Source organism: Diorhabda sublineata, chromosome 2 (genome assembly GCF_026230105.1).
Source record: "Diorhabda sublineata isolate icDioSubl1.1 chromosome 2, icDioSubl1.1, whole genome shotgun sequence".
Taxonomy (NCBI): Eukaryota; Metazoa; Arthropoda; class Insecta; order Coleoptera; family Chrysomelidae; genus Diorhabda; species Diorhabda sublineata.
Window position 1 is genome coordinate 17167847 of NC_079475.1, and position 13036 is coordinate 17180882.

At 32.4% G+C, this 13036-nt stretch overlaps 1 protein-coding gene across 4 annotated transcripts in view; it reads right to left on the reverse strand.

Annotated features, from left to right (window-relative positions):
- Positions 1–13036, reverse strand: part of LOC130440785 (mucin-2) — a 572992-nt gene that overhangs the window by 351504 nt on the left and 208452 nt on the right. The window lies entirely within an intron of this gene.

The following is a 13036-nucleotide window of genomic DNA, read 5'->3' on the forward strand; positions in this document are numbered from 1 at the left end:
ATAATTAGGTTCAAATGACACAATTAACGGATATGTTGAGATAGTGTGTTAATGACTACTCGAAAAAGGTTGTCCAGATTTTTGGAGACAAATTTCTCAAGTATGTCGTAAATGGTATAAGTATCCTAAAACTGCACAAAGAATTTATTCCGTTTGAAATCGTCAGTTCTTAACATGTCACGAATGATGAATAGATATTTCACGATACACAATACAAATAAAAAGGGAAACAGATGTAATATCATTTATATTGAATACATTGGAACAACAGTTTTTTTTTTTTCATTTTCTGATCCTCATGTTTTCTTGACGAAAAATTGCTGGTGTCAACTAAATCCCATAGACAAATTGTATACATCGTTATACGCTTTTCGCGATTGGTTTTAAATTTAAATGGAACCGATAGAACGAACATAAAATGCAATTGGATGTAACGAAATAAATTGCTTTATGCGAGTGGTAGTAGTAAATGTTGTTGCTTTGAATCTGGAAAGAGAATGTTTTGAGACTGTAAATTATTAGCAAATATGGCGTAAACTTTAAATTAATACAGTTAGTACATGCAGAAAGGAAAATTGTTCCTATATCTTCGATTTTATGAAACTCATGGTTTGTTTTGATCTTTTTCAGCTACTATTTAATTCGATTTATTTGGTTAACAAATCGTGAGCGGGAGAATTGACGTATAAAATAGTCGGTAACTGAAAATACTGAACTTTTCTTTCACAATCTGCTACGTTCTATGTGGACAAAAGGCGAGTGGAATGTAGTTAAAGCTTAGCGACTGTGTAAAGAGTATTTTATCGAATGTCTCGAAAAATAAGAAGCTCGCCTCATCTCGTATTTTGGTGAGTTACAAAAATGCCCAATGCGAAAATAGTTTCATTAAAACTAAACTTGTTTTTGATGTATGTAGAAAATAATTGATGCAGAAAATTTCATAATTTCTTGATTCTATGGAAAAAGCTGTCTTCAATTATTACTAGTAATTAAGAATATTTGGAGTTGTATAGGAGTACATTTCCTCATAGCTAACGTCTAGTAATTCCTAAAGTATATAAATCCATTATGTGACATATCGAACTTAATTTTAGAAAGGTTTTTGAACAGAATGTTCCTCGAAATTGCCGGCCAAACAATCTAATTGCGTCCGCGATTAACATTTTTCATGGTGTGTTCATAATGTTTTAGTACAAATGTTATTGTTTTCATCAAATTTGCTCGATAATCAGTTATCTTTTTAAATAATACAATATGCCTAGAAATCTCGCTTTGTTCTGGCCCAGCAAAAGTCTAAAGGAGAGTACGACTAAAACTCTGAGGGTGGTGTAGAAATAACGATGATTTTGAAATTGAAACAGAATGCAGATATTATCGGCTTACATCTGAAACATGGTATGTAGCTCTCATAATATCTGATATCTAATAATTGCACTTATTAAGATGCGTTTTAAGTTGTAGTCCCGGAAGTAGTTTATGCAATTTATGATATTGCTTCATACTAAACTCAACATCAGGAAATTCAATAAATTGGAAGCTTTGGCCCACACCAACCCTGCAAACTCATATCTCATTTAGCCTTTTACGCTTCTCAGAAAAATAATTTACTTGTTAAGTGATGTAATTGTATCATATTCAATAAAAGTTACAAGAACACAAAATAGAGGCTGCAAAATTACTCCTCATAAATTTTGTAACCACGCAGAAAAATTTATCAATATCGAAAAATATTATATTTTGTATTCTGGGTGAAAAGTTAAGGAATGAAGGATATCGATTGTCTGTCTAACGAACAGAGGATATACAAAAAAAATGTGTAGCAATAGAGCATTACGCACCTAGAGAGAAAAGTAGGGCATTCTTGTCCTGTCAAAAATCGTGGGCGAGGTTGCTTTTTGCCCTAGTTACGTATACTATTTTTTCTCTCGCCGTGTGAAACAAACTGTCATCGATATTTAATATTGCGATAAACAAGTCGTTGCTACGATACCGAGAGCAAAATAAAGTTTTTCTCGGGAGAGAATAGACCACTTTTGTCCTGCATACCTGGGACTAAAAGCGAATTTAATTACATCTTCAACACTGTATAGGTAAATCTGAGGACAATTTTAATCATAACTTTCAATTTAAGACTTAGAGAAAACCCTATTTTAATCGATAAAATGAACAAAAAAACTTGTTTCGGGATCTGGACCCATGGAAATAAATGACGAAACTAAGCTATAAGATTGGAAGCTGTTGGCACCTCCATTATTCAATAGAAATTTTTATTTCTCATACTCATAATTCACATAATGGATAACTTGGTTTGAATTGTTTCAACCAATAACCATCAAAATGACGAATTTGTATAGATTATTCGAAATAAAACTTATCTATACTAGTTGTTGGTTGTTATTCGAAATTTATTATGTATAAACAATTCAATATCTCTGACAACGACATCGAGTTTAAATTTTTATTTGATTGGGTAAGCTCGATTATTGTTGAACTAATATTTCTTAAAATGGACGTTTAGCATGGAGCAAATTCTACCCCTCGAGTGTTTTTTTAAGTAAAAAGTTCAACGAGCTGAGCTCTCCTGACCTGAACTAACTTCAAGCGTCTAATCTGCATTATGGAAACAATTGACTATGACCTCCTCTTGAATATTACATATTCTCCTTACTCTTCACGGCTGCCTCAAACTTTTGCTTCCAATAATGTTTCAAAAATACCTGAATTTCATATTTATCCCACTCTATTTATTATAAAAACTAAATACGTCGTCAATAAACAAAAAAAGGATGAATAAATGGGAGTAAAGCAATTGTACTCATCATACAATCACATACTAATCTAAACAAGAGACAATTGTTTAAATTGAGGTGTAGAAATTTTCACATTTTTGGAAACCGACATAAGAAATCTCCTTCAAAGATATCAATAATAATGAGAATGACGTTTATTTATAATAATTCGCTCAGTTATTGAGAAGGAATATATTATTTCCATGAGAATTGTTGATATATTAATAAGGAGACTGTTTCCATTGAAAGTTCGTAATAATTTTCATTTTTGAAGTGTCCTAGCAGCTTTCAATACGGTATGGCCCTTCCTACTTCCTACTTTGAGGTATCACTGCCAGTTTTCTCTTTTCCATATTTTTGTAAACATTGTTGCTACTACTATAACTTTTGATAATACAGGATAAAAAATAATTGAATTCACACCTCAAATCTATTAGTAAAATTTCGTTTTGTTATTAGAAACTTTTATTTTCCTTGAATTCCCAATATAAATCTCAACAAGATAAACTCCAAGAGAGTGTGAGGCTGCATATTCATTGGTCGCGGAATACGTAAATAACTGGAGAAAACAGAAAGCAGAGATCGCGCAAATTCAGTAGATTGTTCACAGATGGTGGAAAGTCATCGACATAATTAAATTCCGAGGACGTGAAGTATATTGTCACGAACAATTAAGCTATGGAACGGCCTGCGAAGTGAAGAGACTAACTACTGCACAAACGAAACAGAATGCAAATGGACGCTTGGGGATAATGTGTGTCCACTTTGAACTAATGATTAATTGATTGATTAAGGAATACTCATGCGATATCGTCGAACGATTATAGAAAAAATATACGAGGTTGATTGTTTTATGGATGTGCACAATTCATTATTAATTTTTTTGTGCTTTGATATTATTAAATCATTTTCCCAGTAAGATCAAAAAAGTTATCAATGCAATTGTTGAAACTGAGCTATCCAACTGACTGAGACATAGAACTTCTTGACACTTTTCACGATTATGAACCCGTTTCAGACCTCGTTAAATTCTCCTAATTTTCCCTTAATTTGGTTAATCCATATTTTTCGGGACATTCATTTTTAGTTTTCTGAGCTCTGCGAGCAATATGTCTCTCCTCTTTACCTGAGCTCGCTTCTCCCAAGAGGATAGTTAACAAAATTGTTCTCGGGTTTATTGTTCTATCTGCATAGTTTAAGACTACAAAAAATAAGTAAAAATGAAAAACTTCAATTTTTATAAACAAATGCATGTGGTAGCTAATAAATAATAGATAAAAACTTGATCTTAGATTTATCTGGAATTATTTGAATGTCCTTCATCGCATCTCTTATAGATAAAATAATTTTTTAATTGTCAGAAGAGTCAATTACCCGAGTATCGTATGATATGAGAAAATATTATGATATAATAAATATAATAAATTTTTTTTTACTTTTTTCTATAAAAATGAATTCACAATCTTTTTTCTGCTCAAGAAAAAAAAATATAACGTTGGTAAATATTTGCTTACAATTGATTGTTAAATTTATAAAAAAATAAATAATTAATGAAACACTTTTTTGTCAAAGTATTGAAAAGTTATTTCATAACTAATTATTTAAACATAATCGAATCGAAATATGAAAAATCTCTTTTTCAATTCATAATTCATAATATAGCAAAAGGAAATGTTTCAAACATATTGAATTTCTCTATTTGTAAGAAATTACGTGAAAAATTCATAAGCTATGTTAATTACTGCTATTATTAAATGGAAAAACAGATGTTTAATTTTGCAATAGTTATATAAAACCATAATTAACAAATCAAAACTTTTATGAATATGTATCATAGGATCTTATGAAGTACATATATCAAAAGGGCTCCACGATGTTCAATATTTATTGGCCAATTATTTATACCTTTCGTCCCATCATTATGAGAAGATACTAGAATTTTTTCCAATTTTTAAAAAGACATTTTATATTATAAAGAAAGTATTTTTTTTTTGATGAACTCTCATTAGGGGCGACGCGCGCATATTGTAGCAGCCCTATTTTCACCGTTAAATGAAAAGGAGGAATAGTTCTTCGTTTTCTCATCGGGAATTTCCTCCTCTTTAGCCAGCTTTTTTAAAAGTTGTCTCATTATTGATATTTTCCGAGTTATTTATGAAAAACTAAATATTATTTTGTCACTTTTTTTGTTAATAACAATTTCAATTTATTATCTGCGCCAAAATCCTGTGGAAACACATTCTTAGAACCTTTATCCCTATTTTTCATATTTTTGAACTTGTTGACTGGACTTTTCATTTATTCATGTTTGTTCGATATAGTTATTAACGTTAAGATCATTGTTTCACCGTTAACCCGTTAACCCCACCGAAGTTCCCTCTTACCCAGTTGAACCCTGTTACCTGAAGTACACAAATCACGCATTTCGTGGGAGGTTTAGTGGCATCTTCAAATTGGACCGGCGCTTTAACCAGTTATATAGAAGACCACGCAAATTATTATAATGGTATAAGAGCCTGTCTTTTCATTCAACTGGAAGAAATAACGGATCCTCGCAAATCACTACATTTGGGATAGAATCTAGAATATTATTTCTAGTGACAATTACTAGAGTGAAGAAAAAACCATGGGTTATCAGAATATTATAAGGCTTTTTATGGATCGACCAAATGTACTTTGAACAGTTTGTTGGGTATTGAACATGGATCTGTCGTTTCCGTAAAACGCTCATACGGTAAATCCGCAATCTCCACCGGTCCAAACTATAATGGTTACTGAAGTACGGTCACCAACGGAACAAAGAGAGGCTTTGCGACTTTCTATACCTACCAATGCCCAAGTTGTGACCCATAGCAACTGCTTAATCGGTTTTGTTAGAACTTTTATCGACTTTATTAAAATTTCAGAATCTTGATTAGCTAATTGATTTTCTTTTGCAATAAAGAGCCTGCTTTTCCAATCAACTGAAAGGAATCCCGGATCCTCGGAAATCACTAAATTTGCGATAAAAGCTAGAATATTATATCTCGTGACAATTACTAGAGTGAGGCAAAAACCATGAGTTATTATAGAATATTACCATATGTACTTTACAGAGTTTGTTGTGTATTGGTCATAAATCTGTTGATTCCGTAAAACGCTCATACAGTCCAAACCATGTTGGTTACTAAAATACGGTCACCAAAGGAAGAAAGACAGGCTTTGCGACTTTCTATACCTACCAATGCTCAAGTTGTGACCTCCAGAAACTGCTACAACTACCTTATTAAAAGTTTCAGAATGTTTTACAAGCTTTTGCCTACAAATTGTGAAAATTTTTTGACAATAAAGCATTTCTCTCTCTCGCTCTCTCTCCTATTGAGTACATAAAATGCCGCCTGCGTTTGGCACGCGGTGATCGAGGCTTGTCGCCACGCATTGCAGCGTTGAGAAACCGCTTAATTATCAATTGCGAGATAAGTACCAAACGCCGGCTCTGCAGTAATATTGAAGTATACTAATTTGTAGAGCAAGTTTCAAGGAATGAGTACGATTTTTCAATTCTAATAAATGTTCAGTTGGTCATAAGTTATTAACATCGAAAGTTAGTGATAATCATTGATTTTTCGGCTTTCAAAAATTATACGGAAAAATGACAGAAGACCTTATCTTCTAAAAATGGGCCATATTTGTACAAAAAAAATTGTTCTAACCGAAAAACATCATAATTTGCTTACACAATTGCGATTTAAGCAAAACGTACCAGTTTTTCGCAAAAACTCCGGGCATATTTGGATTCATCGGCCCTAAATACTTGAGAATACCACTGTCCTTGTCCCTATGATTGCACACGGCAGTATTGACCGCTCCCGAACTAGTATTGTACTTTAGCTAATAGATTTCTACGAGTTCTTTAGCATTTCTTCATTTTTTTCTCTTATGATAGTTGTTTATCAATTTTACTTCTAAGGAACATATTAGTGAAATTCACAACAAACTGATATTTCCTATTCCATGATTATGACGGATAAATGAACATGTAAAAAAATGACGTCGAAACAAGTTCTAGAATCAACCAAAAGGTTCGAGTGAAATTACACTACAAAATTTGTTGAAACTTTCTCCTAATTTTTATGGTTCGTAGATATTAGCAATTTTTCTTGTATAATGTCATGTAAAATTCATTAGTTGACCAGTTGTTATGTATCTAAGCCTTAATTCAAGTAAATTGTAGTTGAGATCGTTAAAAAGCTCTCAGCCTAATCTCTTAACAATAACGATATAAACAGACGTGCCACAAAAAAGAATTCTGCTTGGGTGTTTGTAGACGCGGTGACAGAGACGAATATTCACACAGCAAGGCAACTCGCTCCCTATTCAACACAAGTCTCTATGACAAAGCACATTTCTATTATGTGACAAAAACATTCACTGATGTTATTCAGAATTTGGAATAGATTACCAGCCAATTCAGGTTCCAAACTTGAACATGTATGATATTTTAGACAGTTAATATCTTTTACCAATTATTAAAATGAATTTTATGTTATTGAGTTTTAGTAAACATACAAAATGGGAAGAATTGTACACAAAGAGTTATAGAGAAATAAACTTCTTCTTTTAGGAATACACGTCCATCATCATTGTCATATTTTTTTCTTATGCACTATGTCTTCAAACATTGGTGCATATGTTACAAGGTCATCAATCTCTTGTGAACAAGAAAGGAAGTGATGAATGACATTTGAAATATGACACTGATCATAAATTCGTATGGTTCGTTTCACGATATAACGCAACAACAAAGAGAGGGCTTTTTTGGTAATTTAAAATATAAAAGGTGAGGTAAGGAGAACAATCTGTTTATATGAAAAATTTTCCGTCAAAATTTATTACATTAGCGTTGTATTAGCATTGGGGTGAATTTCAAAGGAAGCGCAAATATTATTCACGCACTACTTTTTTGCATTTGCATACAATGTAAGTTGTTGAAATTTTCAATAATGCACCATAATGAATTTGTTAATTCTGCTTACTTCAATTCATCTACAATTGCTGTATTCATATCATGTCCAGCGCCATGCTGAAAAAGATTTTGAACTTTTCTCCCATATGAGATACTTCTTCTTACCTCTACTCTCAATGAAAAGAGTTGCAGAGAGATAGAGAGAATGATACAGAGAAATGGATGAGTATATGTACCCAAACGAAAAATAAAAAGCCAAAGATGTAGAAAGCCAGGGAAGATGTACTGATTGACTATATACAGTTCATGAATATCGAGTAGATAATCTGGTAGATAGAAAGATGAATGGAGGGATACTTAGAGAAGGGAGTATAAGAAAAAAACAGCAAGAACAAAACACTCGAAAAAAAATGGGAGAGATAGTAATAGATGCGAAAAACAGATATGCAAGGAGACGTGAAAATAAAGAAGCAGATTAGAATATCCATCCAAATGGTAGTACAAGGTGTGGATAAATATTGTAACCTTATTTTCTCCAATATTTGCTCTGGAAATTGATTTATATCGGAAGAAAATGCTTTTTCATCGATAATTCTTCATCCAAATAAGAAAATTTTGTTTTGATAAGTTTACATTGGTAAGTACTTCATTTAATATCTTGTCCTCATAAAGATAAACGTTGTAACCCTTTGTGTAATGAAGATTCAAAAGCGAAAATTTTGATGTTAGTTATGATATAAGTGATATGGAAGATGTTCTTGATTTTGCATTGCTTGGCGACGATTTGAGTGAAATACGATTAGAAGATTATTTAGGGAAAGATAGTAACGTAAGGAAGAAGACGTACCACCTGTAGACAGCAATGCATGAGCTATATGACGGGAAACGACATTTTCTTAAATAAAATCAATTTTTCAATAGCAAATAAAGTACTAGGGCCACAAAGTTTCAGCATCGAATAACCACTACAATGTTTTAAGCTGTATTTCACGGAAGAGTAGACAAAATTGTTACGCGAAAAACAAATTCAGATATAAAACTCTTTCCAAAAATTTTATATGGCATTCATGGCCTTTATCAGTGTAATTTTGAATATGGGAACTATGGTTTTGCCTAATATACATGATTATTAGTCTTCTAGTGCCAATACCAAAATACTATTTTTTTCTAATGTGTTCATTAGAATAAGATTCAACCGATTAATTTGGATGTTACATTTATAAACAGTAAATCTGCAAAAACAGACATCAGAACACGGATTCAATGGTTCAGTAATTCTATGAATATACTACATTTTAAATCAGGACCTGATATATGTGTGGATAAATCAGTAATAAAATTCAAAGGTAAAATCAATTTCATAACCCACAACCCGAATAAGCTTACAAAATGAGGCATACGCATAAACGTTCTGGCTGACTCATGGACAGTGTGCAATAAAAATCATTCCCAAGGGCATAGCTGATCAAGGTCCTCAAATTCGTTAAAAATGAGTTAATCGATTTCAAAAAGGGTTTCCTATAATTTGATACAATCAGTAAGGAGAATTGTATATGTGGATCAAAAATACAGACATTTTGTGAAAACGATGTTTTTTTGAAAAGACAGTTCTGTAAAACGATTGTATATTTCCCGAATTAAATTAATACTCGAAATGACTGAATGGAGACATTAGAGACAAAATACCAACAAAATAAAATTGAAATTACTAAAAATATCGAGCAATATTTCGCTCATTTGTCATTACCATGATGTTTGATATAATGAAAGATTGACAGCTTATTGGGGCTGGAGACCCTTTTGGGCTGAGTTTTCTCTTATAAAAATATTATGTTATCGCATGATTTATCTTTGAATAGAGTGCTGTGTAGTATTTCCAATTCTTTGTGGAATTTAGCAATACTAAGTATTTATTATAGAAATTACATGAGGGTCATTTCGATCCGCTTGGTACAGTTAGAAGTAAACATAAACCTAATTAAGATATACTGGAATAATACGCCACTATTAAGTGGAATCTCTAAAACATACCGAAAAGTGCCATCTAAAGATTATAAAAAAATATACATCCATCTCTAGCGTCACCAATATTACCAAAACTACAAATTTCCAATACAACAATCCATCCAAATATTTATCATACCAATCATATTTCAATCAATAACAATTGAAAAGTATTATTGGTCATATTAGTATTACAGTTATACAGGGTGTTTCAAAAAAAGTGATCTCGTCTCTAGAACAGATAGAAAACTGGAAAATATTTGGGATTTACTCAGTAGAAAAGTTTCGTAACGCCATCCGTATTCAAAATGTCAAGGACGTTGTTGTATTGAAACTTTCTACGAGTGTTTTGGAAGCTTATACATCCAATGAGTTTGTTTCTGTCTCTCATAGATGGCGCTAGTTATAAGGTTCGTACCAAGTAGTATTGAACATAACTTTTTCAATATTGAATTTATTAAGCAGTGAACTTGGGCATCATTTAATTTTACACTGAAAAGGTACTCTATATTGTGTACCGTTTTTTATGTAATAACCGATACTGGTATGAAGTTTTGATAAAGCTACTAATTATCATTATTATTAATTAGTCAACATTATGTGAAATGAAAATTTGTTGTCGCGTAAATGAGACCCCGTCGGAGAAGCAGATACATTTGAAAAATTGGGATGAAGGCTTCCGTTTCTTGTAAAGATTGACAAAAATCCAGTCTAATCGGTATATGATCTTGTTTATAAGTAAAATAAGTAGGAGCACTGAGCTATTGGAGGCGTTGGTATAAAACAAACAAAAATTTGTTGTTTGTTTCATACTAAGGCCCCCAATAGCCGAGTACTCATAATTACTTAACCTAGAATTTTACACGGAAATAGCATTTTCTCTGAGTTTTCCATGGAAAAATGTTATTCATTGATAACTATGACGTTGAGTCAACAATTTGTTAATCCTTGTTATTTGTTAAATTAGATATTGTTAATCAAAATTTACTCAAATTTTGAATACACTGACATGTGATTAACCTTTAGTATTTAGTATTTAGAAAACTCCTTGAAGAAGCTTATTAAGTGAAAATACATTTGTTATTAACCTGCGTCTTCCAATTCTCCGTCTTTTGAAAACAATTTAATTCACCTGGAAACTATGGGGCTTCACGATATGACACATTTACACTTGGTGGATCTTTATCCTTATTTTTTTCAAAACGCGTAGTTCCGAGTACAGAGCTATTTCTAAACATCCTTAATTAATGAACGGTTTTATATTTCTATTCTGTTCTATATACTTCTGTTAGCAGCATATCGTGTTCTTTGACATTTACAGAACAAATTGACTTTGTCTCTTTGTTTTGTAGTTTCGAACATTGTTAAAGTTTGAAATTATATCTATCAAGACTCCTAGACCACAACAATATCTTCTTCTTCTTCTTCTTCACCGTACGTTAGGACTTAGTCCTGTGTTTGCTTCAATCGTTGCCTAGTTGAAGCTGGGATGATGAAGACCAGCTTTCATACCATTTTGTAGGTGGTTGTCCTGGTTTTAGGATGTATTCGGTTTTTCTTACTTTGCAATCTTTGCCAACCTGTCATCCAACATTCTGTCCACGTGGTCTCTCAATTCCCTTCGCCGATTTCTAGCCCATCTGGCTACATCCTGGATATCACATATCTCCTTTATTTTTTCATTTTTCTTGTGGTAAAATAATGTGTATTCCGCTATTGATTTCAGTGTTTGAATTCCAGTAGTTTTTAAAAGCCGCTTAGTTATAGTGTTCTCTGCTCTGGTCTCTATCGTGTGTGTCATTACTGGTCTCACACATGTCTTATATATTTGCTCCTGGTAGTCATATATTTATTCCTCCAAATTACATCTCTCGAGTACCCTGATATTAACAATGCTTTGGAATTCCCGAGAGCATTTAGAGGGAGCAATGGTAGACACTTTGGAAAACAAAATAGATATAGTAAAGTAGAAACGTTCCATCGAGATTCTTATTTCACAACTTGTTATGAGTTTGGGAAGATAAGTGATTTTTATTGGTTTGATTCATCGAATTATCTTGGAATTAATTATTAGTGAAGCTAATTCAATGAGATGAGGTTCAAGACGGGTAATAGTACGTTCTTGGTGAAAATATCTTGAAATGTGGAACATATTTAGCATGGAGTCCATCAAGAATTACGAAATGTCATATTGAGTCAATTTTAGTAGATTTCTAGCCTTAGCTCTCTGTAAACTTTGATATAGTTCCGAAACACAGGTTCTAAATATCCTTAACTTATGAACAGTTTTATATTTCGAGAATACTATCCCTCCAACAACGTATTTGGCAAAATATTTCGTATCCCTTAGATATATCAATCATCATGATGTGATAATTTTCGAAATTATCATTTATACAGGAAATACCATTAACAACATGCCATGTTCTTTTTCATTTACAGAACAAATTGACTTTGTATCGTTGTTTTGTAGTTGCGAACATTGTTAAAGTTTAAAACTAGATCTATAAAGAAACTTCTATTAACGAAACTAAACCACAACAATGTCTATTGAAACTTATTGTGTGCCCTGAAATTCCCGAGAGCGTTTAGTAGGAGAAATGGTAAAGACACTTTGGAATATAAAATAGATATAGCAAAGTAGAAACGTTCTATCGAGATTCTTATTTTCCAACTTGTTATGAGTTTGTGAAGTTAACTGATTTTTTATTGATCTGATTGGCCGTGGAACTATCTTAAAATTAATTATTGGTTAAGCTCAATTCAATGAGATGAGGTTCTAGCCGGTAAGAATACGTCCTTGATGTAAATATCTCGAAATATTCACAGAGAAAAAAATCTCAGTTATATCAGTTACATATCAATATTGAAAAGAGAAGAGAGGACTTTCCTGAAGAAGTGGCAGATATCGTAAAACACTGAGTATTCGGTATGAAATTGTGAAATACCAAGGGTTTTAGAGATTATACTGTTAAACCATACGGAATGTTACCGCTAGAGTGTTGTTGATTTCTTTTTCTTCTTCTTCTTCTTACGTTAGGACTAGGTCCTGTATTTTCATCAAGGGTTTGCCAGGAGTAGTTGGGATGCTGAGAACCAGCATTCATACCAACTTATAGGTGGTCCTCCGGGAGGTCAAGTTGATTTAATGTGATAAACATTATAGTTCCATTTTCATTCTTTGCAGAGACATTCACTTCCGATTATTCCGTAATAATAAATGGCAAGTGGAAAGATCCATATCAGAAGCCGAAAGTAATTTCTGCAGGAAGAAATGTTATAAACTTTATTCTACGAG